Source organism: Centroberyx gerrardi, chromosome 8 (assembly GCF_048128805.1).
Source record: "Centroberyx gerrardi isolate f3 chromosome 8, fCenGer3.hap1.cur.20231027, whole genome shotgun sequence".
Lineage (NCBI taxonomy): Eukaryota > Metazoa > Chordata > Actinopteri > Beryciformes > Berycidae > Centroberyx > Centroberyx gerrardi.
In genome coordinates, this window is record NC_136004.1 from 29,862,681 (window position 1) to 29,878,096 (window position 15,416).

At 45.9% G+C, this 15,416-nt stretch overlaps 1 protein-coding gene across 1 annotated transcript in view; it reads right to left on the minus strand.

The window, feature by feature from the left end:
- Positions 1-15,416, minus strand: part of LOC139915138 (protein unc-13 homolog B-like) — a 188,117-nt gene that overhangs the window by 112,091 nt on the left and 60,610 nt on the right. The gene's annotated exons all lie outside the window — the stretch shown is intronic.

A 15,416-nucleotide genomic window follows, 5' to 3' on the forward strand; every position in this document is an offset into this window, starting at 1 on the left:
AAAAGCCACCACTAGTTGCCGGTTTTCTTGGGGTATTTGGGGCCGAAAACATAGACATAAAGCCAGAAAATGCAGCGGGTTCAGGGGGCTTTTGTGGTCCAGGCTGTCTTGGTCCAGCCATTCTTGGTCCTCCCATCCTTGGACCTCCCATTCGAGACCCTTCCATCCTTGGTCCTCCCATTCTTTGCCCTGGTGGGCCAGGGGGCCTGGTCATACCTGGTCTGGGCTGTTGTGGTGGAGGACTGGTAGGTCCCAACAAAGGACCTTTTGGAGGGCCCACAGCTTGAGATATAACCATTTCTGGTGGGTGGGTGACAATTGGTTTTTCCTCTTCTATTGATGAGACCTGGCCTTTGTCCAGTGCAACATACTCATCACTTTCTAACACTTTCTCTAATCCACCTACAGGTTCTGTGCTAGCTTTTTCCAATTCTAATTTGGCCTCAATTGGTTCCTTTGTAACCTCTGCTTCAACAGTGGTTCTCAAGTGTTCTTCGATAGATTTCTCTGTTTCTGTAACTGCAGTCTCTGCTTCAGCTGCAGCCACCAAGGGTTCTGCAATAGGTTTCTCTGCTTCTGCAACTGCTATCTCTGGATCAACTGCAGTTTGCAATGATTCCTCTGTAGATTTTTCCACTTCTGCGATTGCTGTCTCTTCTTCACCATCAACTTTCAGAGAGTCCTCAATAGATTTCTCCACCTCTGCAACTGATATCTCTGCTTCAGCAGCAGCTTTCATTGGTTCCACTCCAGCCAGATCTGATTCCTTGTTTTTGTCCATATCATCTAAAATTCTTTCTGGAGTAACAGATGTTTCCACAATACCTTCAGCCTTTTCTGATTTTGCAGGGCTTTTGGTTGCAGCTATGTCAGATTCATCACCTGCCATCTCAGTTTCAAAAGGATCATTTTCTGATTCAACAGCTCCTTTCTCAGCATCCACTGGCTCCTTCATTTTGTTGTATTCCACTGGTGTCTCTGAGTCTCCCACATTCTCAGGTTTCACAGCTGTTTGGTCAAGTGGTTTCTCTGCTTGTGATGGTTTATTGGTCTCATTTGGCGTATCTGTGATTCTAGCTTCAACTGATACTGAAGCCTGTTCTGCACACGGAAGATGTTCTGATTGATCTATTCTGGCCATTATCTCCACCCCTAGTTGAGGATCTGTAAATGGATCACTACTTTCAGAGGTCTGTATGCTACTTTCTAAAGTGGAGTCTTGAGCGTCAACACGCTGATCTACTTGGAGCTCCTCTTTAAATGATGATGTAGGAACAGCCTCAGAGGGTATATTTTCCACTGCCTGTGTTTCAACATGATGATCCTGTGCCTCACGTGAAATAGCTCTTGTTTCTGGGGGTATTACTTGTTCAGGGGCAATGATTTCTGTCTCTGTTTTGTTGTCCTCCATAAAAGACATTCCAAGGTGGCCAAACCCAGTTTTAGGTTTGTTTACATCGGAACTTCCACCAAGTGAGAACACAGAGGAAACTTTGAAAGTACCCTCTGGTTCCAGTGGTTTAGAGGCTGCTGGATGTGTTGGTGATACCTGCCGGCTTGGTCCACTAAACATAGAGAACATCCCTTTTCCTGAAGGCTCCGGACCTCTAGGTCCAGGTGGTCCACCTCTAGGCCCAGGTGGGGGTCCCCTAGGTCCAGCTGGGGGCTGGGCATTAGGACCTCCAAACATGGAAAATAAACCTGCACCAGGAGTCTCTTTAGGTGCAGTGGAACCTGGGAGGATGCCACCAAATATAGAAGATCCAGTGGCAGGTCCTCTTGGTGGATCAACACCCCCAGGAGGACCTCTTGGACTGGGTGGTTGCTGAGGAGCAGGTCCACCAAACATTGAAAATAGGCCTTTTCCGGGAGGTTCTTTGGGTGAGGGACCTCTAGGTGGCATACTCCCAACAGTGGGGCCTCCTGTACCAGGTGGTGGCTGAGTGCTGGATCCACCAAACATGGAGAACAAGCCTTTTCCCGGAGGCTCTTGTGGGGCATACACTGACGGTGCTGGACCTCTAGGTCCAGGTGAAGGTTGGGTATTTGATCCACCAAACATAGAGAGCAAGCCTGCTCCAGGGGTGTCTTTGGTGGAGGAGCCAGGAAGAATTCCACCAAGTATTGACGATCCAGTTTGGGAGGAAGTCTGCTGTGAGGCTGCAGTGGAGCCACTAAACATTGAAAATAAGCCTTTGCCCGGTTGCTCTTTAGGCAGTTCAGCTTCAGGTTGATCAACCTTGGCAGCTAAAGTCTCATCATTAGAGGCTGTGATTTCCGCTGTAGGAGGTTCAACAGGACAGGGCTCAGTGGAAGATAGGGTGACATCCTTTTCAGCTTTATTATAAAGAGGTTGGACTCCTTCAGGTGATTCCACTTCTGAAGTTCTGCTTTCATCCTGGTTGGACAACTTATCGAGAGGCTTAACTTCAAGTGGTTTTATTTCTTGAGTTGTTGAGTTTTCTTCCTTGGATGACAGCTCACCAGACATCAAAGGGTCTATTTTTAGTTCAGTTTCTGAAGGTGAAGTTTCTATGACTGAATTTGTCTTGGTCAGGATGAGTTGTGAGACATGCTCATCCTCATGTGTAGGGTCCACCAAAGTCACAGTAAGGGGCTTCTCTGGTATGGAAGTCTTGAGCACCTCTGATGCTGTGGGTGGTTCTATGCCACTGATTTCAGTAGACTTTAAATCCTTACAAATATCAGATTGTGCACTTATTTCATCAGGTAAAGAATCTTTACAGTCAGGGAGTGTTACTGCAATGGGTGCAGTTACTTCAGAAACACTGACAACTGGAGGTTGTTCTGCCTTGCTTGATTCAGTGAGCACATGTTCACTTGTCTCTTCTTCTGGTGAACTTGCTGCTGAGACAAAAATATGGGGTAGTCTAATGTAAGGTCTTAGTTCACTTTGGTCATTTTCAGTGTCAGCTGGAGGTCCTTCTGAGCATCCAATGCCAATGTACATTGACCTTGGATGACTGATTTTCTCCTGCGATAAGTTGCCTACAGTGGAGACCTCACCAAATACAGTGTTGACATGAGTCCCTGTGGATATAGCTTGTTTAGTGTCCTGTAAACATTGCTGCTGTGATATGTCTGATTCAGCTATCACCACATCCTCTCTAGCGACAGTAGACTCTGTGGTAATGGATGTAGATATCAGTGCTTGTGAGAACTCTAAACTGGATCTACTCAGAATTTCTTGAGGTGGCATCTCAATAGTTGGACAGGTTGCAGGTGTTTGGTCAGTAGAAATTTGAGGACTTGATATCCTTGATATTCCTTTATCTTGTGATTTACTAATTAGAGATTTCACTGGAACAGACTCTGACTGCAAGGCTATAGAGAGATCCTTAGACAATTCTGATGGTGATGAAGCAACTAGTACAGCTCCAACTATTGTATCCGCCATTGGGCTAGATTCACTGGGTGCAGAAATAAAGCCAGTGACTGATTTCTCTGTGGTTGGAGATATAGCAAGGCTTTGTGATTCATCAGAAACTCGATCTTGTAATTTATAAGCAGAGCCTGGTTGGTCCTGAACAGGTGATGGAGGGAAATGCAGTGAAGTTGACAGTACAGGAGTTATGGTTTGTGGGCTTATACCAATGTTCCCCTGCATTTCAACAACAGGAGGAGTTGCTGGGACAATAGTTCCATGGGCGGAAGATGCACTAAATGCAGATACCATTTCCTTAACAGTGGTACCTGCAACATGGGCAACAGCGGGAGTCTGTGTCAGGGTAACCCGTGTCTTGTAATCGACAAATGTAGATAGATTCTGAGTATGTTGGGGCATGACCCCAGTTGGTTTTGTCATGACAGAGGGCTGTGAACCACTGAACATTGAAACCAAACCCTTAACAGAGGGGGATCCTACTGGTGTTTGACTTGGAGGTATCTGTGGGCTTGGCATTTCAACTTTGAAGCTCCGGTCCAGAGATTCATTTCTTACTGATGTTGGAGTTGTTGGATCATGTTGTGTGGTGGGTTGCGATATGAGTGCACTTATCTCTGATGTGCCTTGGACTGAAGCCACAGTGCTTAAGGGTGCAGTCGATATGGACTGTTGTTGCACAGTAACTGGGCATTGACTTGGTCCACACTGTAATGGCACTTGAGCAGTTTGCTTTGCATTATTATAGACTGTAGTTGCACTGCTCTGCATTGGCTGTGCATTCAAAGACTGTGGAGGAGGATGAACTCTGGATCTATCATCATATACTTGCTGAATAGTGGGAGCAGGAAATGACTGCAAATTCAAAGACTGTGGGGTAGGAACAATTTGGGATCTATAACAGAGTCGCTGAGTAGTGGAATGAGGCAACGACTGCCCATGACTTGTCATTGTTCCACTTTCCAATGGGCTTTCTTCAAAGCTCCCAAAGCTGCCCACTGTTGGTTGTTTGATGAGAATTTTGGGTCTAGGGGCTATGTCATGTTGGACACTTGTATCTTGTTTTTGCAACATTGGAACCATTGGCTGAGGTCTACTGTTGGCTGGGGTCCTGTCAACTCTCACGTCCGCTTGCTGGTATAGCTGTGGGATTGAATGCTGTGTTTGTAGCTGTGGTGGTTTTGGAGGCAAATATTCAGGCATTTTGGACTCTACAGCATGTGAACCACTGACCTGTTGGAAAGAACTGTCTAGTGAGAAAGTAATAGATGTTCTGCCCTGCATAGCCTGAGAAGCAAAAGGGTGAGCAGGCTGTATCATCCTCTGAATAGGCACTGAAGCAGGAATGGAAGTATTCACTGTTGAAAAGTTCAGTTCTGTCAATGTTTCTGACTGCCTTCTGCATTGCATGCCAGGTTGGACACTGGCCTGTCTGGCAGTGGAGGCATCCCTGCATGGTAATGTTTTCTGAGTCAGAGAAATTGTGATATCTTCTCTGACCTCAGTAAGAGTGGCTGGATGTATATATTGTTGCTGATGATAAATATTACTTTGTGAGAGAGAAGCCACGTGTGGAGAGGAAAGATCTTTCGCACCTTCATCACTTTTGGTAATGGTGCTTTTGTTTTGAACATCTAGAGTTAGGTCAATAATACCTGGGAGTGTTTTCTTTCCCAATGGCCTTCCAGTTTGCCTTCTTTCAAGCATTTCTTTCTTGGCCTTAATATTGGTGAAATCCATAGGCTGTCCATCTTGTGGTTCAATGTAATGACTCAAAATATGGGGTGCATTTGGGCTCTCTTTTGGAGAGAAGTCCATGGGTTTATTGTGTGGCTGAGTGTCCTTGTATGTATTACTTGAAACTGAAAAGACCCCATTTCTATGGTACGTAGGTATCTGCTGATGTAGTGTCTCAGTTGTGTTGACTCCACTCATTACTGGTGTTCCTTGTTTTAGGTCTTGGACTGAGTTTAGTGGCTGCATCATTCTTCGCACTTGAAGCTTTTGTTGATGTGAAGACTGCTCCACTATCAGTGGTACACCAACAGAACTATTCCTTGTTATATTCTGCCTGTTTCTAACCAGTGGCACAGCTCCAGTTGACAAGAGCTCAACAGTTGTTTCAGTTGGTTTCTGCTGTGGTTTAGGAGACATGTCCAAAAAGCCTTTGATGGAGTTGGCTGGTGCTGATGGTGTTTGATGTGTTTGGTGGTCTTGTACAGAATTCACTCCTCGAGAGCCACTGTTTACAAGCCCTTGTTGCATCTGTTCCTGAGTTCCTACCAGTGTCTGTTGCCTTTTAGGTTGTTCTTGGAAGGAAGGTGATTCCACAATCAGTGGAACACCGACAGAGTCTTTTCGAGCACGGGTAAACGTCGATGGCCTTGCCCTTACCAGTGACACTGGATCTGAATAGTTTGGCACTGTATCTGATTTAGACACTTTTGTAGACATATCTAATGTACCTTTAACAGAGTTTGCTGGAGCTGAGGCTAGTGGATAAGGCTGAGTGGTGGACTGTGACACACTCCTGGACTCACTAACGCTGGAGCACAGCACTGGAATACAGCTAGGAAGTGGTTGATGTACAACAGGACTGGGGACTTTGGTTCTATCCAGGGTTTGCAGTGTTTGTACAGGGATCATGACTTGAGGCTGTTTCTGGCATTTCTGTTCTTGTGGTGCTAGTTCGACTACCAGGGGAACACCAATAGAATTTTTTCTGGCAACTGCTCGTGCTGTTGGCTTATTCACAAGTGATACTGCTTCACTCTGAGTAGACTCTGATTCTGTTGATGACGTTTCCAATGTGGCTTGGGATGGCTTGGGTGACATATCCAATGCTGCTGCTGTGACAGATTTTGCTGGGGTGGATAATGTCTGATATGCTTGAATGGCAGGTGACTGATTTGTATGAGCAAGGACACCTATTGTTCTCTGCAGAGATGTTTGTTGGTATAGAGTAGGGTCTGATTGGCGTTGGCTCTTATTGCCAAAACCCCGCTGTGCATTTGTAGGAGAACTGCTCTTCAAGCCATCAAGGGGCTCTTCGGAAGGGATATCCACAACTAGTGGAACACCAACAGAATTTTTCCTTGCAAGTTCACGAGCACTTGGCTTGCCTCTCATTAATGGTATAGCTTCAGAAAGAGTGCTATCTGTTGCCACTTCAGGAGCCATCTCTTTCAATTTGGCCGATTTGGAAGACATATCTAGTGTGGCCTTGATTGTATTGGCTGGTGCTGTGGCTTGCTGGGAGGGCTTAGAAGTCGTCATGGAATCAATAGACTGACCTAAAGGAGATGGCTCTCTTGGCAAGGCTGCCCTCCTACTATCAATTAGCATCTGCTCTCTCTTAACAGGGCTTATTATCTGAGCACCACTAATAGTCTGATATTGATGTTCATCAACAGATAGGGAATGAACATGCTCTGTTGTTTGTCCCTGAAGTTCTGATGGTTCAGTTCTACACGAGAGATCAATTGATCCATGACGACTAGGCCTTTTATTTGTCTCCTCAGAAGATAATGGTTTTCTCTTTGTCAATGACAATGCCTCACTAACAAGATTCTCTGGTGGTGTCATGGTTTGCTGAGACTGCTGGGATGGTGTCTTGGCAGACATATCTACTGTAGCTTTAATCGAGTTTGCTGGAGCACTGGTTTCCTGATATGGCTGAACATATCCACTAGGCTTGTTGGAAGAAGGTGCCTGAGCAAAAATTGCCCTCTTACTATCAACTGGAATCTTCTGTCTAATAGCAGGCCTTACTGTTGATGAGCAAGGCACAGGTTGGCTGTGCTGCATCTGCATGTGAACATTGGACGGCGAAGTCAAATGTTGCCCCTGAGACTCTACCTGCTGTCTCATAACAGGGCTTACCAGTGGTGAGGCAAGTACAGACTGGCTTGGGGAATGCTGTAGCTGTCGTCCATGAGATTCAGGTCTTGCAGATTGTTCAAGCGCTCCATGGAGATTAGACCCTATTTTGGAATTAATTGAAGATCTTCTTGTTGCTGATAACATTACATTTGGGTCAGAACTCTCTGATGACTTATTAGAGGATGTAGGAGATGGTTTGGGGGACATATCTGTTGCACCCTTGACAGAGGCTGCTACATCAGTTTGCTTAATCTGAACTGATAGAGAAGTCCTGCAGGATAAGGGTGGTGTCAGGTTATGTATTGTAGAAGGTAGGTCAACCCTAATCTCTGGTCTGGGTGATCTTCTCACTGATGTGCTGTGTTGGTCATCTGGCTTATAGTTGGTCTGAGGAGAAACTGCTCTAAGAAGTGAAGCACTTGGACTTCCCAGTGATGTGCCCACAACAGTATATTCTAAATTAGTCAATTCAACTTCATCCTCCTCAATCTGTTTAGTAAGATCTACAGCTCCAAGTGTGGTCTTGTCAGTCAAATCAATATTTGGCTTAGCCTCCTCCTGCTTTTTCTCTTTGAATCTCTTCAATTTATACTTTGTAAAGTCAACAATTTGATCTTTCTCTTTACATGAAGATTCCACATTGGCATCTATTGCATCCTTTTGTTTTACGTTTTTGTCTTTATTTACAGTGGCAGAAAAATCTAGGACTCTATTGCCCAGCTGAGAGTCTATAGGAGTGCTACAGAGCTCATTTCTGCGGTAAAGATAGACTTCATTATATGTCATTGAGGTGTCATTGAGTATATGTAACTGTGGTGTAGGTTCCCGAGATGAACCCTGTGGCTGCTGTTGAGGTGAGGAAGATCTTTGGTCCACTGTTGAAGTACTACTGGCTTTGTTGATTTCACACCTTCCTGTGATTGAGGTCTTGTTTGCCTGTGGTATGACTGTAGGATTATGAACCTGAGATGGTTGCTTTGCAAGCTGGCGTCTCTGGGGTGAAACGGATGGTGAAGCCACAGTTGCAGCAGATGCAGTGGGTAAACTCCTAACAGAAGCTGCCTGCACTGAAGTAGCTGAAGATGTTTTACTAGCAGCCGGTGGTGCAGGGAGTTTCCTTCCTGACTGTGCAGGCCCTGGTATTTTAGATGCAGCAGCTTTACTTGCATCAACATCAGAGGGCCTTCCAACCATTCCTCCGATAGCTGAAACAATGGAGCTTGACTTCTGTTTAAGTTGGTCTGCAGGTGTATCATCTACATGCCCAATCCTAATTTCAGGAATTGGAGAACGCCTGTTTGAAGAAATTTGTGGTGAATAAGACCTTGGAGAGACCACAGGTGTAGTGGATGAGGGTGTGAGGATATCTTTTATCCCCTGATTCTTCCAGTATGGCCCTCCATGTCCCCCTTTTAGTGTCTTCAAAGTGAGATCAGCAGCCTCCATTGGCCCCTCATGACAGCTATAACCATTTTGCGCCGATTCCACTTTGATCTTTTTAAGTTTGTACACAGTGAAGTCTACAGGCTGTTCTGCTTGAGAAGATACAGATTCCTGAAACATTTGAGAGAAACTTTCCAAATTCATGTTCATTATTTTATCACCTTTTCTAAATGCTGAAGTAAGGTCCATGGGAGCATTCAAGAGTGGTAAATTGTTCCGTTGCTGGCCTGGAATCCAGAGGCCATTTTCCTCACTGTAGAGGGGAATTTTAAAACCACAGAGGGTCATTTTGTCTTTTTCGTTTTGTTTCAGAACATTAGCAATATTTTCGGTAATATTTCCAAGGGCTTGCACATCCTCTGGTGCAGCACATGCATAGAGGTGTCTACCAGCTCTGTCAGTTAAAAGGGAGTAAATAAATTCTTCATCCGTATAAACATAATATCCACAATCTCCAGCCTCAGCTGGCCACCACAACCCTTGCTCCAATAGAGAAAGCCATTGTTGATACCACTCAGAGTCCTCACAAAGCATATCCTCATCAGCATTCCCATTAACTCCTGCAGACCTACTTAAATCCATAGCACCTCGTGTTAAATCCATTGGGCCCTTTTTTGTCGCAAGTTGTTTTAAAAACTCGGTAGCTGATTTTAAATCAAATTCTTTTTTATCTGTTACAGCATTACCAAGACCACTTTTATCAACTACTTGGGTGAATTCCTGTATGCTGTATTCAGTAAGAGACTGACATCTACTCAACTTTTTCTTACTCTTTTCTGTAGACAGATTTAGAGCACTCCCTCCCACAATCCAAGGTTTTCTGTTACTATCAAGATCATTCAAATGGTCACAGCTGCTCCAGGGTTTATTGTCTCTGCAACTCATGTCAAACAAAACAAGATCTTCATCTGGCTCAAGAAAGCGATTTTGGCTCTCAAAAAGTTGGGGGGCAGCATTCCTCCAAGGATGTGACGGTATGTTGAACTGACTAGTGTCCATTTCTTTAGGATTTAGCCATCCATGATTATCCCATGTGGGTGCTCTAACTGTGGCCGGAATGTGCCCTTGGCACGTTTGGTAGCGCTCCTGAACTTGAGTAGCAAGGGCTTCAGTGAGGGCATAATCATTGAGCTGCTGCCAAAGAAGAGCCTCTATGAGACATTGATGCTCATAGAGCTCTGGTGGAATGACACCATGTTCTGCAAAGTTGTATAAAAGATCTTGGTAACCATACTGCTCTGCTGTCCCATACAAGAGACGTTGAATTTCGTCAAGGTAACGTTGGGTTGGGGAAATTGTAGGATCTTGCCAAACTTGAGATGGTGGAGGTTCTTTACAGATAAGAACAGGTGTAGCTGTAACTACACTAGTTGTGACTGTAGTGGTACTTGCAGGGATATCTTCTTTACTTTTTGGTAGTAAACGATCAAGAAGGCCTTTTTCTGTTTCCTTCCCAGGAGTGGAAGTGCTGCTGTCACTGGGGCCCGTTTTGAAAACGCCTGATAACAAACCAGGAGACGTGCTACTTGTGCTGGTTTTAGGTTCCTCCTTCCCAGGTTGGGAGACTGATGTCTGCTGTGCCTTTGATATCGGCGTCTCTGCCGTAACACCAAAAAGGCCAGAGAGGAAACCTTTCTGTGCTGGAACTTTTGAATCCTTGTCTGCTGCCACGTCCTGGGAGGACTGTAGCTCCACTGGTTTGGCTCTCTGAATTTGTGGCCGCCCCTGTCCTGCACGTGCCTGCTGTTGTTGCTGTGTTGGTTGAGGGCTCTGACCAGCAGGTGAGGATGGCAGTTCTTCAGTGGCTGAAATTTTGTTTAACAGGCCAGATAACAATCCCCCTGATTCAGATTGGGGTGGATTTTGCACTGCCTTGACAGGTGGTTGACATGCCGGAGGTGACTGTTGTTGCTGAGGTTCATTTTCACCAGATGCAAGCTTCAGAAAACCTGAAAGCAAGCCTCCACTTTGACTAGGCTGTTGGATTGCTGGTTGTTGAGGACTTGACATTTTGGTTGGCTGTTGCTGCTGTTGTGGTGGTGTCTGACCAAAAAGACCAGAGAAGAATCCTCCTTGTTGGCTGGGTTGGGGGGGCTGTTGACCTGCAGATTGACCTTGTCCAGTAGTATTTGGCTTATTACCTTGTTGAGGCCCTGTCTGGACTGTGGGCTGTTGGGGTGCATTGTCAGTAGATGCTAACTTATTGAAAAGTCCCGACAATAGTCCGCCCTGCTGTGGCTCAGGTGCAGAAGCCACAGGTTGTGGAGGAATCTGATTTTGCCTCTGCAGGGGTTGTCTGTTACCGTGTTGTGGTTGCTGCTGGTTTGGTTGATTACCAGGTGGCTGTTGCTGTGCTGGAGGGGCAGGTCCTGGTGAAAATAGCCCAGATAGGAAACCTCCTTGTTGATTGGGTGGTTGCTGGGGTGTCTTTTGTCCTACTCTTGGTGTCTGTTGCTGCCCTGGTTGACCACCTGCTGTAGACTGTGGGGCTCCGGCATCTGCAATTTTGTTGAACAATCCAGACAGCATCCCTCCAGGACTACTAGGAGGCTGTTGTGGTGGGACCTGGTTTTGTCGTTGCAGGTTTTGTCTGTTGCCTGGCAGCTGATTAGGTTGGCTCCCTGGTGGGCCACTCTGTTGCTGTTGTTGTGAGAGAGGGGCTTGGCTTGCAGCAGCAGAGTCTGGGCCCCCCGTGCCAAAAAAACCAGAGAAGAACCCTCCTTGCTGGGGAGGAGCTTGCTGTGGTGGCTTTTGGTTAGGCTCTTGAGTACCAGGTGCTGATTGTGGCTGAGGTGGGGTAGGAGAAGGTTCGATGATCTTGTTAAAAAGTCCAGACAGCATGCTCCCTTGAGATTGTTGACTGGGTTGTGCACCCAGAGGACCTTGCTGTGGCTGGGTTGTTGTTTCTGTGAGTTTCAACAAACCCCCAAACAATCCATCAGATTGTGGTGGTGCTGTTGCCGCATTTGGAGATGGTTTTTGATTTATTTGTTCAGGCTGTTGCTGTTGGTTTGTTTGTTGATCTGGGGCTGCTGGTTGTCTCAGTTGCTGGTCAGGTTGACCTTTGTCTGGTGGAGGGGTTTCTGCTGAACCTAATTTAAGCAATCCTGACAAAAGCCCTGTTGGTTGAGTCGGAGGAGTAGCATCTTCAACCAAGATTTGTTCAGGCCCTTCCTTTTTGGCTGGCTGGTCAGCTGTAACTGGCTGGGACCCTGGTGTGGGCTGAGGAGGTTGAGGCCCAGCCACAGTGTCTGTGGCTATTTTTAAGAATCCAGATAAGATTCCTCCAGGTTGTGCAGGGGGTGGTTGAGCTGCAGCTGGTGCTGTAGCAGGTTGGCCTTGCCTTAGAGGTGGAACTTGGCCATCTTGGCTTTCTGGTGATGCCGATGGTGGCTGATTTGCAGGGGCAGCAACACTATCAGAGGCAAATTTTAAAAATCCAGACAACAATCCTCCTGACTGTTGTGCTGCAGAACTCTGTTGTGCTTGGGGAGAAGATTGGGGAGTTGATGAAAACAGCCCTGAAAATAGCCCACCCTGTTGAGGCTGACTAGCCCCTCCCTGGGCTTTACTGCCAGCAGACACATCTTCTGTTGATCCTAGTTTCAACAATCCAGAGAGAATGCCTTGAGGCTGCTGTGGGGCTTGTGGCTCTGTCTGTGATTTGGCATGTTCCAAAGGCATGAGAGCACCTTGGTCTTTAGATGTGGCATCTACTTCAGGCTGAGATTGGGCATCTATCTTGCACTGGGAATCCTTCTCAGACAATGTTTGCTCTTGAGATACTTCTTCTGATCCACAATCTGTCCCGTCTATTTTTTCAGGAACCATTTGTTCAGTATGTGGATCTGTTTGGCCACTAGGCTTGGTCAGCATGACAGTGAGAGTTGTTTGTGGCTTTGTAGGTTCTTTAGCAGGTTCGCTTGGGGCTACCTTGAAGAGGTTAGAAAACCACCCAGTTTCTGTGTTCCCTTTTGGTACACTTTCAAGAAGTGCAGCACGGTTCGGAGAGGGAGTTCTTGCAGGGCTGGGGGGTGCACTTGTTTTTGGGGCATTGGTATCTTCACCGGAGGCAAACTTAAGAATCCCTGAGAGCATGCCCCCTTCTGCTTTTGGTGGCTGTGGCGTGGAGATATTTTCAGAGGAGAAAAATGGGATTTTCAGTTTGCTACCTAAAAATGACTCCTCTGCAGGCTTTGTGTCAGTCTGTAAGGGGTTCTCAGGAGGAGCTGTTGATATGAGGGTAGAGAGAGATTTCTTAAAAGGACTGAAGAATCCTGTGTCCTCTGCACTGCCTTCAGGTTTTGGCTCAGAAATTGCAGAAGTTCTTCTTTGCTGAATATCAGGCAGCTCACCAGATGACTCAGTTTCTGGAAGAAGCTCCACTGATCCACTTCCTGTATCTGGCATAAGATCAATTGATCCACTTCCTATATCTGGTAAAAGATCAACTGATCCACTTCCTGAACCTGGTCTATTCTCACCTGATGACTGTCGCTCTGCTTGCGACCCACCACTTGTAGGACTCTTGGCTCTGTCAATGGATCCTTGCCTGGACTCATTGCTTGCAGAAGATACACTTCTTTGTTCTGATGGCTGAGGTGATGGCTCTCTGGATGGTGGTGCACTGGAAAAAAGTCTCATAGGACTAAGCCTTCCTAACATGGACTCAACAACAGATGCCGGTTGGTTAGCAGTGGACGCACTGCCTTGTGCCTCAGCCCCAACTTGTGCCGACCCTTGATCATCTTCAGCTGTCCGACTGGATTCAGAGGAATGAAAAGGCAAAAGAGACTGAAGAGAAAACTTCTTTTCTGTTGTGGGTTCTTGAATGGCAGGAGGAACTATTGCTACTGGGGGTGTAGTACCACCACTTTTAGGAATGAATGAAAGCAGCTTTGAAATTCCCGGCTTGTACTCGGTAGGTGGATCTGTCGCAGTAGTACTAGAGGTTTCTGTGACTTCAGTACCAGGCTTAGGGATAAAGGAGAGCAGTTTTGAAATGCCAGAGTCTGTTTGTGGTGGTCCAGGGGAACTGGACGGAGCCTCAGTAGCCTCAGTGCTGGGCTTGGAACCTGTGATAGTGCTGAATAATGAGCTCATGGCATTCTTTACTCCAGCTATGCCCTGCTCAACACCCGTGTCCTCCTTAACAACACCCGTGTCCTCCTTAACAACACCCGTGTCCTCCTTAACAACACCCGTGTCCTCCTTAACTTCATCTTTTGCCTCATTGCTCTTACTGTCCTCAGCTTGTACTTCTTTGGCATCAGTTGGCAATGCGGGGAGTTTTCTCCTAATTGGTTTAGGCATCGATTCATAGTTGTTGATCTCCTCCTCTTTTACAGCCAGGTATTCAGACACTGAGTGAACTAGGTTCTGAAGTTCATCCATTGGATCTACGTACTCATCACTTGGCTCCTTCACAGGAGACAGCATAGGATCTTGTCCATGGCCTGCTCTACCTTTACTTAAATAGCCTTGTTCTCCTTGTGGGGAAATATGCTTGTCAGGATAGTAGTAACTTTCATATTCATAAGTGACATCCCCTTCGATGAATGTTAGGTCATCTAGCTCCTCCTCAGATCCAAAGGAAAACTGCATCTCATCTGAACCAATTGAGCCATACTCACTCCTGGCCCTGATCCTTGCAGCCTCCTCCCTAGCTGCCTCCTCCTCTCGAAAGGCTGCGTAGCTCTCAAGTGTGTCCTCTATTGCAGTTTTGGCCCATAATCTAGTTTTATACAGTAGCCCTTCTCTGTCTGTCTGCTGTCGTAGCTGTTTGACTGATGGAATAATGTCAATTTCAGGAGGGGATGATTCATCCTCAAAGCTGCCTGCTTCCTTATAAACTAAACGTACCTCTCCACTGGCAAAGCCATGCCTCTTTTTGCGGGGGGTGTCAGTGTCATCCAGCTCCTCTGTATCCTCAGGGGACAGTGCATCACATTCTACTGTCTGATAGAACCTGCTACCTTTGGACTCACTAGGGCTGTCGCTGATGCGGTAGATGATGCTTTTATCTTCTTCCTCCCATGTCTTCTGCTCAGCCTCCAAGTAATCGTCTAGGACACCTGAGTCGGGGACTTTATATTTACTCTCCCAGTCCTCCACACCCATACCTGAGTCAACAGGGATTATTCTGATCCCACCCTTACGGTTTGATCGCCTGGATTTAGGTATAACAATAGAAGTGCCATGCAGGAAGCAGTGGAAAAATGATGCAGAGAAAGAAAAATAGACAAAAAATAGACATGCGTTAAAAACAACAGATCAAGCAAAGAGAGCATTAATGCAAGTAAAGAACAGCAAATGAAAAGAAGAAACCAAAATATGAGAGGATTGCATGTGCACTAATGTTGAAGGAAACAAGTTTCTATTTGGTGTGATAGTCTACAGAATTTTATAGTGCATATTAGTATATTTTTCAACCTGTAAAATGATTAAACATTAAATGTATTAAATATTTTATAATAAATTCAAACCCTAATTTTACATCACCACATATACTGAAATAATTACTGCATACAGTAGAATGTGGTGGTGTGTATGGTGGTACATGTGGTAGAGGACAACTATCTCAAGCTGTGACATTTCTGTTTTCAAGTCAGACTTTTCTACAGACAATGGTACTATTTTTCAGAAATAAGCCAAGTATTTCAAAAACCACCATCAATGGCTTATGTCA